Below are 17,701 nucleotides of genomic sequence, written 5' to 3' on the forward strand. Positions count from 1 at the left end.
GTTAGATAGACGGGCAGCTGCATCTGTAAATGTTCTGAGATTTTTTTTCCCTTATTGTCCAGTGTGAGAGAAAGAATGTTTACATTACTATTCTAGGAACAATATATCAAATACAGGAAAAACTGAGAAAAAATACCCAAATTTATACCATAATATTTTGGGAGCATGGAGGAATGGAAACGTGCACGTGTAGTAGGTGAAACAGAACTAAATCCTTACTTTTACTAATGAAAATTCAATAAATAATGTCTTTAAATGAAGTACAATATACAGATGTTCTTTAAAGATATGGAGATACGTACTAAAGGAATCAGCTTGAGTCATTTCAAACTAAACAAGAACTATGTGAGAATGTGAATTAATGGTCAGTGTTGGTCTGACAGAGAAAAATCCAGTTAGATGATCTAAGTTTTTTACTGTACCTATTAATAAACAAACAACAAAAGCCACTTTACAATAGATTAGCAATCCAAATCACCAATATAAATAAATATTTTACAGGCAAACTTGACTTTTTCCACTGAGTTCATAAAACTCACAGTTAGAAGTTCTTTGAAAGTGAAATGTAGCACTTCTTGCTTAACTTGGCTAAACAAAAGACTTTTTTTTTGTCAAATTCAAAGTAGCAATTCATACCACTGAATTTTTTGTTGCATTTCACACCACAGGTGTAATTTCACAAAGGGTTATGTTTTTTTACAAAAGGGTTACACTTCTCACTTAGATACTGGACAGGTGAGCCAGTAGTCATGGATGGGTCATAAATGTATGCTCATATGTGAGTCACATGCGAAACACCATATCTATGGATCATGTGATAGTCACCCTGAGCACACTAAGGACAGCATTAATGTAGGTACAAGATCAGTTAGTACTGACTGAGCATTCCTTTCCTTCTTCCCCTCATTTCAAATGATTCACCAACATCCTCATAGTATATTTTCTTCCAGGGTTCACCAAATATATTATTTCTCATCTTCCATAAGACCTATTCTCCACCTACCCCTTAGATTTCTGCTCCCATTTAAGTGTTACCTTCGCTACCTCCAACACTTCACGATCATTGATAACCTACAATCATATCTTTCACGAGACTTCCTCTATACATCTATAACCAGTCTATTTTTACTTCTCTGAAACCCTTTAGACTTTTTCACTTTTTTATTTTCTTTTCCAAAAGCCAAGCCACCTCCTTTGAGCTCCACAACCTGCTAGAGGTTTGGGTCTACAGATAATTGAGGCTTCAGGGCATGGGAGTGCTAAATGAGGGCCTTATAAATAGAGAAAGCCCATTCAGAATCTAAATGAAGTCTTTAGGAAGCTAGGAGGAAAGAGGAGAAGGTGAGAAAAACTAGGTCTAAGTCATAATTGTGATAATAAAGAGAGAGAGAAAAGTTGGGATATTTATTGATGCTCTCTCCATTGGTCTCAGAATGGACTTTTATATCCATCTAAAAATGGCTATATTTTTCTCCCATTTTTTACTTTTATTAAGAATATTAAGTGTGTGACCTATATATTCATTGGTAGTCATGTGATTTCTATTTGTGAGGAAAGTTTTTGACCTTGCAAGAATTAGAACTTTATAGTCTGAGTTTATTTTGTCCTCTAGCAGGAAAAAGAACACATTACCACAACAGACCTCTTGAGTCTCATTTTCAAACTAATGCATTCAATTTCTAACAAAGAGCAAAGGATAAACAAACATTACATGTAACAGAACTCTTATCCACCTGCCAACAATTAAACCCAGTAATTAAAAATTGTAGGAGAATACACATAAGCATATCCTCAGCAGCAGTCATACCACAGTCAAAGAGGGTTTGAAAAAATCTTTCCTAATACGTTCCTTTCCTATTCCCAGGCTGCTTTTACTTGACATTAAACAGACACGAGACTCTGTCAACTGTGTTTCACTTTTTTTAAAAAGAGGGAAATCCCATTCTGTATCCCCTGGGAAGACTATTATATACAGATGAATGTATTCTGTTATTTAGTTTAATAAATGTAGTGTTCAGAACAGATGTTAAAGCTTGAAACTGTCCAGAGAAAGGAACAGCTCAGGTGGCAATAATGCAGCCTTCCTGCCTTCTGTGCTTTCTTCTTTGTCTTTGGAAGAGCTACTTTCACAGATGAAAAAGTATTACAGTATTTATAACCACTCAAGTCCTTACCACTGGACTGAAGCTGACAAACAGGGTGCTAATTAGTACCAGGGGTGGAGGTGGTGATGGTGTTTTTATGACACAGTCATCTGGCCAGTAAATTGGACAAAGAGAAACAGCACATTTACAGAAGCACTGCAAATCCAGCCATGCAATGGGTAAGGGGTGACTGCGAGGACCTATATTTTTTTAAAAAACAAAACAAAAAGGATGGATTTTTTTCAAAACCAACCATTTGGCTTTTTGATGGCTATGCCCTTCTGTGAAATTTCTAATGCACTAAGTATTTATATCACCATAATCCAAAAGGATTTCTTTAGAGCACACCTATGAATAATGGTATGCACAGGATAGAGGAAAGACATTATTTGGTCCAAGTATTTGTCCTCTGAGTATTACAGTTTATAAAACAACAAATCTCAGGGTAAACAATAGTTAAGCTATTGTTTTGCAAACTAAGGAGCAGTAAAACAGTAAAATCCAATCAAATAATTATTTTTAGTATCATTAATAAATTCATTATACAATGCATTACTGTATAAAATTTATAATGCTTTATTTAGTTTAACTAAAACAAATCTGCAAGTTATAAATGTGGCCAGTACATCTACATTGTCTTCATTGATTTGGGTCTATAGTAGCTGTGATAAAAAGAAAGTATGATATAATGGGGAAAATTAATTCATTATTAGGAAAGTTGCATTCAAGCTCCATAGCATATTAGTGTGGTTAAGAACAAGAATTTTCAACTCCAATGGACTTGAGGCCAATCTCATACACTTATTGTGCCACTTATAGTACGGTCTTCAACCAATTACTAAGGTAACTGTTCTGAGCATCACTTTCCCCATTTATAATACCTACTTTGGGGGGTTGCTGTGAGATTAAATGAGATAATATGTAAAGCAATCAGCAGAGCTCCTGATGCATTACAATTTTTTATTAGATGATAGAAATTATTAAAACTATGAACTGCTGTAAGAAAGTCACAATGCTTTCTCCATTATCTAATCTTTCAAATGTAAAGTTTTAAGTCTATCCCTGGTTATTTGAAGATTAAATATGATATTAAACATGGCAAAATATGCAAAATCACTTAAAAGTTATAAAAAGCTACATATATTCTACTGCTAAGAAACGTATCTTATTTTCTGTTGAAAAACTAGTTTTTAAAGATAAGCTTTCCAAAAATAATTTTTGTTGTCACTTTCATTCACTTCACACACATTTAATTATCCCAAACCATCTTTCACAAAAGGTAAAATGTTTTTCCAGGGTAACACATATGCATTCTGGCACCAGAAAAAACAAGTGCAAAATGGCTCGTATTGTGAGGAGCAGGATGGTGATTTTAAGGAATTTATCCAGTTCATGAATATAAACCAATTAACATATCAAGTTCAATGCTTAAAACTACATCTCTGAGAGGTGTTGTCATGTGAAGTAGCAAAGGGAATAGAGTGAGGGACTCAATTCTCAGTGGGTACGTTTCTTCATTCTCCAAAAAGTACCAGATGGTCACAGCAGGTATTAAAAGAAAAAAAATGCTATAATAAAACATGTCATGCATTTTATCAGGTCAAAAGAAGTAGAGTAACAGAGTAAAAACTGGGTAGATTTGGGGGATTTAATCACTCAATAGATATTAACATCCAGATACGTGCCAAACACTGTGCTAAGACACTGGCGGTAGAGACAAAATAGTGAGCTAAATAAACATAACTAGATTCAGAGTTGTGAGCAAAATATAGTCACTACCCTCAAGGATTAAAACTGAAAGTAAGATTAATGTAACAGACTATTCATTCTGAGATTTTAAACCTTGAAATTACAAAATACCCTATGCAAGATTAAAAATCCAATAGATTTCTAGAGACATGGATGGACTTGGAGACTGTCATACAAAGTGAAGTGAGTCACAAAGAGAAAAACAAATACCATATATTAACACATATATGCGGACTATAGAAAAATGGTACAAATCAACCGGTTTGCAAGGCGGAAATAGAGACACAGATGTAGAGAACAAACATATGGACACCAAGTGGGGAAAGCAGGGAGGGTTGGGGGGGAATGAACTGGGGGACTGGGATACCAAATTGTACGCTCTGGATATACTCAGTTTATTGTGTGTTGGCTGTATCTCAATAAAAGTTCTAAAAAAAAAAAATCCAATAGATTCTAAACAGAAAGTTTAAATTATCACAAAAATGCAATCACTTACAATCTTATTTTGAATCATAAAGTCTATAAAATCGAACACGAGGAAAAAAACATTGAACTGTTAATCAGTCTGTCAAAATTAAAACTGAAATTCAGCTCAGAATTGATTTACTAGATTTCCTTTAAGAGCAGAGCTTTTCAAAGGAATTACTCCAAGCTATGGGAACAGGGAGGTCCCCTAGTATGAATTCCTTATTTCCTTCAACCTGGCTTTGAAGCTCTGTGTAAAATTCCTACCCATGACACAGTTTGTTTATTGTATACTAGATACTACATTAATTCCTAGTCTATGTCTTAGGTAAAAAGAAAACTGCAAAGTGACTGCTGGTATTTTTTTCCCAGCAAAACTTCAGCATATGTGATTACTGTCAAATCTAAGGGTACATTAAAATGAACTATGGAGATTTTTAAATTTATGTATCTTTGTTCCCTACTTCTTGGTTTTCTAACTTACGGGTCTAGGAAGGGGTCTCGACATTTGGATTTTTAAAAGCCCAATAGATGATTCTGATGCACAACCAGAATTAAGAATTTCTAAAACAACCAACGGAAAAAGTTTCTAAAAGTCTTCTTCCCTTCCACTATTTTCCCTGGAAAAACAGCCTGCATGGAAAAAAGTTGCACAGCCTACCTTGGACAGTAATACCCATTTACATACTAAAAAGATATGTAGTTTTACATACATACTGAACTGGGCTGGTAGAGGTAAACTGAAGCCAAATTACCTGACAAAATCTTCTGTGGACTGTACAGCCATCATATCCCGCCTTCATAGATAACTGGAGGACTCACTACTTTCCATAAAACAGAATATTCCAATGTTATCATTATATAGTGATGTTCATAAGAAAGAACAGCACACACCCACACATTTGAATTCAGATAATTAAATTATTTACTTTTCCTGAGAGTCAACCCAAGAATCATAGTCTTAAAAAGTCTGAGAACTAAATACTTTGAATAATTCCTGAATTTATAAAAGAGAATCAGTTCCATGTCTTGGTACGTTCCACTTCTCAGCGTAGAAACTTGCATATTGCTTTGCTTATCATATACAATGAAAACAGCTACAGAACTGCATTGTGAAGGAAAGTACATGATTTTCTGAGCATATTATTGGGCATATAGAGTAAGTGCTGCCACAATGATTGATAACACAATCATCTGAGATCCAGTTAATGGAGAACAAGGCTTAAAGGAGAAAAAATAAGGCAAATTCTCAGTAAAACTGGAGTGAGCTGGGAAGTCTGACCCGCGACTCTACCACAATTAAGTGTTTTACTGTCATTAACCAACTGACCTGAAAGAGGAATAGTGAAGTCAATTAAGTCATTTGGCCTGACCCTATGGGAATATGGATAAATTCTTTGAAAACCAAGTGCTTGAAAGTCAGCTGTTTGATAACTGATTGGTTCAAAGCTTCATTCATAAAATAGGAGCACTTTTTAAATATCGTAACACCCATAAGAAAGAGGTTGGTGGTCTCATATTATTTGTTAGTCAAATATTTTTTAAAAACCAATGTCAGTGTATCTTTTGGCAGATATTATGCCAGTTCTGTTACGAGATAATTAGAAAAACAAAAACATGGGTTGGGGGAGGGATAAATTAGGAGTTGGGATTAACAGATATACACTAATATATGTAAAATAGATAAACAACAAGGACCTACTTACTGTATAGCACAGGGAACTATAGTCAATATCTTATAATAACCTATAATGTAAAAGAACCTGAAAAAGAGTATTTATACACACACACATGTATAAATGAATCACTTTGCTATATACCTGAAACTAACACAACACTGTAAATCAACTCTACTTAGATTAAAAAAAAAAACACAATAAACTACATTGAGCACTTATGTATCAAGCAATGTGCTAAATAATTTGCATGAGATTACATCACTTAATAATCCACAACCATATGATGTGCACTATTATTAGCCTCATTTTACAGAGGAGGAAATTAAGACTTAGGTTATCAACATATCCAAGATCACAAAACTCCTAAGTGGCGAAGCTGAGATTTGAACACAGGTGTGCAGAACTGGAGTCTGTAAACTGCATTTTACCTAGGAATGTAATTCAAGGGTGATGAATGGAGCACAGAGACTGACTTCAATACTGCAAGGGAAAAATGAAAAACATATCAAAAACAGCTACAAACAAAAGCACAGGAAATTGTCATTTTTGTAAGTTAAAAATTAGCTTCCCAAGTAAAATGAAGTAAACATCAAAGCAATGATTGCTTTATACACATAATTCCAGCACAAGGTGTAGGCAGATTCAATTCTTCCTAATAAGGACTCGGATGTGTTTCTTTGTGAGGAGAATAGTTTCTCACACATATGTGTAAAGAGCAAGTTAATAGTCAAATTGGACTAAATTATAACATTTGTGAATGTGGAATGCCCTTGTGGTGATTTTAAAATATACCTACGCATCAACACATCTCCTTTTAAAAGGCAGAGACATATTCAATATCCTGTAATAACCTGAACAAAAATACATATATACATATATACAACCAAATCACTTTGCTGTACAAACTGACACTATTATAAATCAACTATACTTCAATTGAAATAAAAAAAGAGACTAATTGCTCTGCCCTTGAATATGAGCTGGACTTAGTGACTGACTTCTAACAAGCAAAATGAACTAACATATTAACAAATAAATATAGCAGAAATGACAGAGTATGACTTCCAAGTCTAGGACATAAAAAGTCTTTCTCTCTCTCGCCTTCTCCCTCTCCCTCTTCTTCTCCAACCATTCCCTCTGGAAGCCAACTACCATTTAAGGAGGAAACAACTCAGGTAGCTTTGTGGAAAGGTCCATATGGCAAAGCACTAAGGCCTCCTGCCAGGAGCCAAAACAACCTTGCCAGGCATGTGAGTAACCCACCTAGGATGCAAATTCATCAGTAGCAGCTGAGTCTTCAGGTGACTGTAGACCAAGCCTACACTGTAACTGCAATTTGATGAAAAACCCTTAGCCAGAACCCCCTAGCTAAGCTGCTCCCAAATCTCTGACCAACAGAAACTGTGTAAGATTTTTACTGATTTTAGCTTCTAAGTTTGTTATGAAGTAACATATAACTAGTACAATAATACTGTCTACATAATCAGTGTAGTATAGTATCACAGCAGCAAGAAGTTAGTGTCTCTCTCTCTGTCCATCAGTATACTTTATCGCACCTCACTTCCCTCATCTTAAAATGAAGAAAATATATATACCTCCTGGAGTTGTTTTGAGTATTCAATGAGATAGTTCACAAATACTTATTAGAGGAGTTCCCAACAGAGTGAGCCATAAATAAAAGCCATTATTACTGTTGTTGATATGACGTTTCTCTCTTGTCCTTGGAGTTTGAATGGGACAATGCCATCATGGAAGAGAGGAAAGCTGAACTATCTACCTACTGGTCTTGGCTCTGCTTCTTGACTTCACTCCCTTCTTTCATCTCCACAGCTCTTATTTCTCATCTTTACATGAGAGGTGGTAAAAGAATACTAAGTAATTATGACATTTCTTCTATTTCATGTTACTTTTTAAAACTTTTCCCATTTGGGCAACTAAACACTTGGCATATATGCAAAGTTTGGGCGAGAAGAAGAACATAGAATAAGCTTTGAAGTGTCAAAAATCTAAGGTGTAGGAGGCTTCAAGGATTTAAAGAATATAGCAGGTAAAAGTAATGCTTTCTATTTCCATTAAGAGGAGAAGCAAAGATAGTTTAGACATGAATCTGTCCCTAAGCAAGTTGCCTGGGCACTAATCACACTGCTTAGTTTGGACCAGATAGATAGAATGGGAAGAAAACAATTCCAAAGAGTTGTGAGGAAGTCCAGATTACAGAGAAACTACCTCACTTCCCAGTAGAGCCCAAAGAGGTGGAAAGACCTCAAAATTTCCCTGAATACTAGACATGACACAAGATCAGAGGCTGCATGGTGGGTTTAGGACAATCAACCTCAGACAATCTTGTAGTTTATGCTGCCCAGCAGAATGATTCAGGAAGAGAAACAAACATAGAATGAGGACTCAGCAGAGCCTAAGAGGCCTATTAGCCAAAATCAAGACATGGCACAGGCATAGCAATGATCTAACAAAAAAATGCAAAGATCAAGGACCCAATGAGATGATGTACAGTTCAGCAGATTTCAAGAACAAAGAGCGCTCCAATCTCTACATTGCCTGGACTCTTCAAAGTCCCCTAGAACTCAGACTCACTTCAGAGAGGAGATGAAAACTGTGCAATGACTCAGATTTTCTATTACCCAGTTAAAAAGGAGGCATGAAGTATGTTAAAATAAGTAATGAAAAGCAAAGTTACATTTCCAGCACACCTGATTTTGTAGACTGTGATTTACATCTCTACAGAGTAGATGGTATAAAATTATTTCTAATCTCCATTTAAACACTTCTATCCTCTCACACATCTCAGAATATAAGTGAAGTTGGCCACTCTTTTGTTAGTCTTTATCCTAACTACTCAAAGTACAAATTCCCTCAAATTCCCTGAAATTACACAGTATTCTCAGTCTCCTCTCCAGTTAAGCCTACTCCTCAACAAGACATTTTTTAAATACTGATTTCAATAGCCTTTTTGCTACTACCACTGCAATATTATATTCATGTTTCTTTTTAGTAAAAGTCTGATGTGTTATTGGCAGGGACCAGGAACACCATTTGTATGGAGCACAGAGGATTATTGCAGCAAAACAGAGGCTAGGTTTTGTATTTTCATTTGCCCCCAAGGGACCTAACATGGTGCCTGGCTCTACCACTTACCATGTAATTTAAGGCAAATTAGTAATCTCTCTGAGCTTCAGTGATTTTCTTTGTAAAATGAGGACAATGAATTGGTTCTTGAGACAGTCCAATGAGATAATGTATGTAAAATTACTGCATGCTGTCCAACTTAGTTATCTAATAAGTGAAAATTACTTTTGAACTGACACAAAGGTTTAGATTGTCAAATCAGACTTGCATGAATCAGAGATCTCACCCAGAATCAAGAGGGAAAGGTGAGGCAGGAAGAGCTCTGGGATATGCCATGTGACTCTACAAGCCCTTCCTTTCCACATCCCACAAACTTTCTGGCCCACAGTAATAGCTGAGATCCCAGAGAGGTGGTCCCATAAATCCACAGATTCTATATTTGTTTGCCTTAAGTAATCCTAAAACAAGGATATGGAACTACTAGCATTCCATAGATAAGGACTCTCCTGCTAAGCAGTATCAGGAGGAGGTTTATCAGCAATGCTTACAATGATGTTGAAGTTGGTCACCTGCATCCTTTCACTGGGAGGGAATCAACTGGTCTGGTACTCTGGTAATTATTTATCAGAAGAGAAATGGGTTACAGCCACTTGTTTTAATCCTTCCCATTTTGTACTATCTTGTTTAATCACTACCGAATTAATGTTCAAACTTCATGCAATCATAAAATGATCTGTGACTAGAGCCCATGACTATTCACTCCAAATGAATACTTCTTCATATCTGGAGTCCTTCTCTCCTTCCTTTTCTGAAAATTATTACAGAGGTTTGGGATTGTTTCTCTGAAAATATGTTTAGGAAAATATAGCAATCTCTCACATATACACAAATATTTTCCACCTGAGCAGTTAATGATATATGTTCATGTACATTAATCAATATTCTCTCTTTTATTGTGTCACATCTAAATCCAGTTTTGCAGAATAAATGCAGAAAACTACTAATTTATGAAAGTATATAGTTACTACTTACTTAGGGTGCAAGAATGAAAGTGGAGTGGGGGAAAATCATGTAAAGAAACTCATGGGAGACAAACTTTGAAATTTTGTTTTATGCTAATAAAGCATAAAAATATCTGATTTTTAACAAAATTGTCCTTAGAGTAGAGAGACTTGTTCACTTTATTCAGTTCAAGTCTGTTCCCCTTGGTGGTTTGAGTGGCTCTGATGGTCCTTTAGTGTTCATATAATGATGACAGAGAGGCGCCTGTGGCTGAAAATGAGCACATTTCCACCCAAGGACTTTTAAAGCATCTTTTTTAAAAAAACACTTTTTAAAGTACTTTTTTAAAAGTTTCAATGAATTTTCATTAAAGGTTTGTTTGCCCTTGGAATGGTCTTTTTTTATAAAGTGTGCTAATTTCTCTTCCCTAAATGAAGTCACCTAATTATATAGTTCAGTATTTGTCCAAACAAAAAAATACTGCATACAGAACATTCTCTTCTGTCCTCAGGCATCAAAAATGCAAATGGGAGAATTCTGACTAGTTCACAGACATTTTCTGCAACATATTGTCAAATACTGTGGCAAAGAAAATGGTTAGATATCCACAGAGTATGCAAATTCAGACTTTCTCCAAACATATTCTAACATAGAAATACAAGCACCAAAAGAACTCTTCCATATCTAGTATACTTTCTAAATAATTCTGATTTTCATTCATGGTCATGAATTTCACCCAGGATAGAAATTAGAGCCATAGGGATCAATCAGTTTATTGCCATTAAGAAGACAAAGTGCCCTAACAAAAGTAAGAATTAACCTAAAGAAAAACTTAATGCCTCTAAATTTGACATTTATTTTAATTCTCTGTACTCTCCCCATTTCATCTCTCTCTTCTTCTACTTTATTTCTCTCTAAGAAGCTGAGGACACACTTTTGGATTGCCTTTTTTTTTTTTTTAAGAACTGATTCTCAATTATGAGAGCTAGCTAGGCTGGAACACTTTCTCCACATCTGCACAAATTTTTGTGTTCCAGCACAGCGTGTGCTTCTTTTGTCTTTAGCAAGGTGTATATTTTCCCTAACTTTATAGGTTCCGAAACCAGTTAGAAAGATGGAAAGATAAGATATGAAAATAATTACAGGTAAATGCATCTCAAGCATTCTTTATCAGTCTTAACTCTATGTCATTTACTAAAAGAATAAAAACAATGCATAATAAATCTTTGTTGCTTATTCAGATTATCTTTGACTATAAAAGCTAACATAAATTACAATTTTTAAAACGTTTAACACTTTGCTTGTACAATTTGAAGGTACAGAAGTACAAGGAATGGAATCTAGCTATAGTAGGAGAATAATAAACAGGAAAACAAGAAGTTTTGTAGAAAAATCTAGAGGAGAAATAGAAGTAGACAGAAGTAAAGGGACAAAAATTTTCCAGAGTATTTAAACAAATTTAATGGTTTTTTTGCATAAAATTTTAAAAAATCTAACTGTTGACAAGATATCTTATTGGATCCAGCAGTTTTTATTAGACTTTCTTGTTCTCCCTAGTATAATTGTAGTGTGCCTAATGGCAGTCATATTAGTAGGACAAAGTACAGCTTCAACAGTGATAAAAAGATTAAAAAATTGATTTTTAGTAAAGTTATTTATTTTTCCATGTATTGTTTAATTTCAGGTCAGAAAAATTTTCTTCCTAAATCTAGATTTCTGGACTCTTTTAGTCAGTAAAATTTATTAAATAAATGAATGCATTAAATGTATCACATATTTCACATTTAATGGTTGACAAATTAGAAATAAGGCACTATTTTTATTATATGTTTGTGTGTGTATTTTTTTCTTCTTCTGATACTCAACTTTAATCCTTAGAAATGCACTTATTATGGTAATGTACTGAAAACATTTCCCCAAAGTGAATTTTGACAGGAGATTTGGAAAAGAACAGGTGGCCTTCTTGCCAGACTGCAGGTGCAAGGAAGAAGAAGGGACAAAGTTACGTCAGAGTCAAGGGAACTAAGAGGCAGGTGTGAGAAAGAGAAGAGCAGCAAAAACTTCACTGGAAGGAAATGGAAAGATATGGGAATGAAGAAAGGAAGCAGGCGATAAGAGAAAGCAGTCAGTAAAAGGGAGTCCCTGCTGGGACACATCTGCAGAAAACATCTGTAGACACTTCTCCATGACCACCAGGAAGGAGGATCCCTGCCACAGAGACACACAAAAAGTCTTAACTACCTGTGGTATCTGGTTGAAGGGTATACACAACGCTCAGTGCACCAGTCTCTAATTACTCTATGATAACGCCAGTTCCACCCTCCCAGTGGAAAACATATGTCAAAGCACTTAGTATTGATTGAAACATAAGGAAATTCTTTGATTCATCTCGTTTCCCACAACAAGCCTGCCTTATTTCACCATCATTTGTCTGAGAAAAAAAGAAAAAAAAAAAAATTCCTTCCAAAGGGAGAGAGGAAGTGGTTCTGATCCATTTATCACAAACCGTTTGCTTTGCTTTCATACCTGAGGTTAGAAAAATTCTGCCAACACTGCCCTGTCAGACTGGCACTGAATGCAACAGTGGGTATGACAAAGGTACTAGCAGCTGGAATGGTACTGTCTAAGGTGTTAGAACTGATCACTGTGCCAGCCATCTGGAACACTGAACAAGTCATTGGAAGATCAACTGCAAAAAGGATACCCCTCCCTGCCTTTCCCCCTTAAACTTCTTGTCTTTCCTGTGCTCTATATTATCCCATTTACAGTTCATTCAGGGCTAATCTAGCAGAGAGGAAATGTGGAGCAGGCAGAGACAGAGAGAGAAAGCTTGCAAATGAAAAAATCATTCTTTATCCCAAGTGGAGTTCACAGTTTTGAAAAAGAAAAATATGGCGTAGATTTCTGTGCAGACATTAGTACCCCTGGCCCATTCAAGTCATTCAATCAGATAAAAACTGCCCCTCACAGAGTGAGTGCATTTTGTGGGTCAATCACAGGCATGTCTGCGTGGATGGGCTGCTATATAGAGCCAGGGTCCCCAGGTCAATGATGAGCCAGATGCTGCCAATGGTGCCACTACTGGGTTACTGCTGGTGCTTTTGAAGTGAGGCCAGCTGACAGAAACAAGCAACCACAGAAAATAAAATGGAGCCCGTAAGAGGCCTCGGCAAAAAAAATGCACATACACAATTGCCTGATTGTTAGGCTTTACATTCAGTTTCAGAAGTCTGCATTATCTTGATAGTGACTTGCTGGGCTGTGCTGGAAAGTCACTAAACTTTCTATGCTACTCAGTTTTTCAATCTATAAAATAAGCTAATAAAAGCAATTTGATATAGAATAGTGTTCCATATAAGCAGGTGTCCTTGAAACCATTCACTTCATTTAAGAGATCAAATAGATTAGCTTCCTATTGACAGCCTCACATGCTATCACAGAAAGTATCTATGAAGGACAACAGTCAAATGCCCAGGACATTCATAAAACCAAAATTTACAATTGGTTGGAATTTGAGGAGGCCTCTTCTTTTCCCTCGCTCAGGCCCTCAAATTAGAAAAAATCAAGGATTCTAAGCCCTTATATTAGCAAAAGAATCAAATCCACACAAGCACAAAGGTGGATACACTGTGACTAAGAATTGAGACAAAAATTGAGAGCAAGAGAAAAGAAAAAACTACCATGCTGCTCCAAAAGCCATTCCACCATACACTTCCTCCACTCAGACCACCTCAGGCTCAATGCATAGATATCCAGGAAATATAAGAAAAGAAGAAAGGCTAAAAAAAAAAAAAAAAAAAAGAAGAAGAAGAAATAAGTCCAAGAAAAAAGGGTAGAAAAAGGAATGAAGAAGAGTTTATGGAACACAAATATTCACTCTCATTTCTTTCCCCCCCACCCCTAGTCATATCTATCAAACTGCTACACTCATAGGACAAAACCCATTATCATTTCTTACGAACATCCCCCCATGCAAACCACATCTCTTCACTCCCACATAGCTTTTATGAGGTATCATGCACACACTACGGATGGTTCATAAATGTTATCTGACTGTAAGTCCAATCATTTGAATGCAGCAATTACTCTTGGAAACAAACACCACTTTTTTATGCTTTAGTTTTACATAATTTGGCAGAAGACGACATTGAGGGAAGTATAGCTCTTGGAACATACAGAAGCGCAGCAATTTACATCTGCATTTGTATCTATTCATGGATGAGATTTTTAAAAATCTTTTCCAAAACCTGTTTCATACTTCTGTACAAATAATTTTATAGGGTAAATTTCATTTGCACATAGATTTATAGAACTGATGTAAGTTGTATCACCTTTATCAGTAGGTAAATTTCTTCAAAGTAAAGACTTGTATTTTACCTCCAATTCCCCATAAACGCTGATTGATAAAGAGATAGATATTTCAGAGCCAGTCTGTTATAGTTCATCTCTTGCCATTGCTGATTTTATAGACCTGTTTTTAGTCTTTTGTTTATTTGCTTTTGTTAATATGAACCATCTGTGCCTCTCATCCTGTGTTTTTAAATAAGCTGCCTAATTGTGGGATTTAAAATTTTTTATATTTTACCCTCAAGCCTGCTGTTGATCACTTTTGTCAAAATTGAATGTCTGCCCTTTAAAAGGTCATTTCTGAGATTTAAACCTGTTGGTTTATGTTATTACAGCAAATCTCACCCCAGAATGTTTGGTGTTGTACAATAACAACCTGTCCACTGCTGTGCAGAATGAATAACTAAGTCAAAAGCCACTATTTCCTCTTAGTTGTAAAGATCAACTTTTAAACACATATACATTTGGTGGTTTGCCTTTTCACATTTTTCAAGCATCTAGCAAGTAGTATTCCAAACAAAGTTTACCAACACAATCTCTTTTAGGCAACTTTTTGAAAGGCAGTATTGCTACATGGTAAGACAAGGATAAATTTCACCAATATACTCAATAAATTTTTTTCTCTAGTCATAATTTTCTTTGGCCTCATAGCTTCAAAAACTAAACTATCCTTTATTTTTATTTAATGCAAGACAGTTCTATATTATTCAGTGGAAAGAGAATGTATATGCTTTCTAAAGAGAACTGGAGAGAGTCTAAATTACAAACATATTACCAAAAAATGTACAGGTGAGTATAAAACAATAAAAATAGATTTCAGAAGAGAAATAGAAAAACTAAACTTTTAAAAATGAAAAAGCAATTTTTTTCCAAGAATAAGGATTAGTTGTAAGAAATGTGTACTAAATTTGACCATGGGTTTTTAGAAAGCCAGCGGTAAAGGGCTTTCAGGAGGAAGTATTGTGTTTTCTAATTCCTACTTAATCATTTATGAGACACATACCATCATCTTTTTCTTGATAATTCCAGAGTTAAGAGCAGTCCCAAAAATGAATATTGGAATAGTCTTTTGATGTTGATAACCATGACCTAATGGGATCAAATGCTTTAGCATTCAAGAAATGAAGGAAGGAGTCCAACAGCCCTACTTACTGGTCCAAAAACGTCTCTAATTTTGGAAACTAGCAGAAATACCAATACTATTAATGTTAGGAATAACAAGTAACTAGTATGTTGGTCTATATATATTGTGGGAACATTAAATACATAATTAAGGATCCTGAAAGACAACCATCTCAAGATGACTTCAGTCACAATCACTTTTTTTAGTATATACTCTAAAGAGTGCAACTAAAAAATAACTCAACTATTCGCTTCATTTTTCACACTCTAGAAATTACGAATATATAAATGTGCTGTTGTTCTCTCTAAATTATCTTACACATTTTAAAATGTGGACAGTGCTCCAAATATTATTAGAGCATTAATAGGAATTACCTTTAGAACTAGTTTCCAAGAACACAGACCTTGAATTTTGCTAAATGCATGGTATTCCATGGTCATCTTTCTCAGCTTTATTAAGGAGATATAACAGCAACAGTACAAGTTTGGAAGCCAGACAAATCTGGTTTTTGAAACCTCAGTCCACTACACGTTGTCTGACGCAGGTCATATCACTTAACTACTTGGCATCTCTGTTTCACAGTGTGCACAACAAAGGTAATAATACAGACCTTGAAGATTTTTGTGAGGGTAAAATTTATGTATAAGGCGCTATTCACAGTCTTTTACACACAGTTGCTGCTTAAGAAATATTTGTCTATAAACAACTTCTCCACAATTACATAAAATGTAACAGCTGAATCATTTCTGAGTTTAATTCTGGAGATTATTTTACTAACATTGCTAGTGATAAAGGAAATACCAGTGGCAAGAGGAAGTTTTACTTTTTGTTATCACTATCAATGAAATTCTCTTTTATTTTATAATTTCCTTGGTTCCTCGCTATATCACTTTTAACTTCCTCCAATTACATGTAATCTCCATCCTTTTGCCATAACACAATTATTAACGAGGGGGTGGTAGAGAGAAAGGTAAACTAATATGTCTCTTGATATCAACAAAAGTATGCACTCCTAAAAGAAAATTCAGCTACAAGTTAAACCAAATACTTTGAGCAAATCAATATATTTTGAAGCTGTAACATTTGATGACGCCTCAGAAATTAACCTTTTAACTTTCTAATCGTATTACTAAATAACTACAACAAACACTATAATCATAACCTCTACCTTCTAAGATGGTAAAAGTAAAAAAATAAAATGAATGTAAGAAATATCTTTGTATTCAGTTTTAAATAGTGCTTTTCTACTTTTATACATCAAAAAAAGCCTCATCAATTTATCTTGCTTTATTCAGCAAAAACACACAGCTCCCCTTCTAAAAGTGTCTGATTAAAAGAAAAAAAAAACTTTTGCTATTAGGATGCTAGCAGATAAAAGACCATTCCATGAACAACATAAATAGGGTTAACAGCAAGTAATAATGGTGTCAATCAATGGTTCTCGTGGACACTTTTTATTTTAGAAGAATAGAAAGCATTATACATTACCAGTAATAATTTCAATTGTGTTTATGGTAATTTAAATATTTAAAACATAAATCCAAATATAAACTCCTCACCTAAATATAAAATTAAAAAACATATAAATTAAATGATCAAAGCTATAAAAGCAACACATTAAAATTAATATTAATTTAATGTAACATAATGTCTGATGATGCCCTGCTTTAGTCAAATCAGCAGATCTGACATCACCGGCTGCTAGAACATAGTTTCTCTTGCATTCATTGTAATTGTTTTGTGTAATGACTTCATTTTTCCACTACTTTCTGAGATGCCTACTAGCCACGCAAAAGGCATGATTGGTAGGCAACTGGACAGAGGAGTCCAGAGTTCAAGGAAACTGTTTAGGCTGAAGATGCGAAGCTTATAGTTGAACACAAATTTTGTGATATTTTCTGAGATCATGGGAGGAGTGAAAGTAATTTGAGAAAAAGAGGTCTCACAGGCAAAGAATCATGACAGGAATCATGATAAAATCATGATTCAAACTCGAGAGAAATAAATGCCTTTGTGTAACTAGGTCCCCCTGTCCTTTCACCACTTGTTTATGGGTTTACCTGTATCTTTACTTCAGATTAGTAAAGTTTAAACTATAGGAAGAGGTA

This window comes from Hippopotamus amphibius, chromosome 1, assembly GCF_030028045.1.
Source record: "Hippopotamus amphibius kiboko isolate mHipAmp2 chromosome 1, mHipAmp2.hap2, whole genome shotgun sequence".
Lineage (NCBI taxonomy): Eukaryota > Metazoa > Chordata > Mammalia > Artiodactyla > Hippopotamidae > Hippopotamus > Hippopotamus amphibius.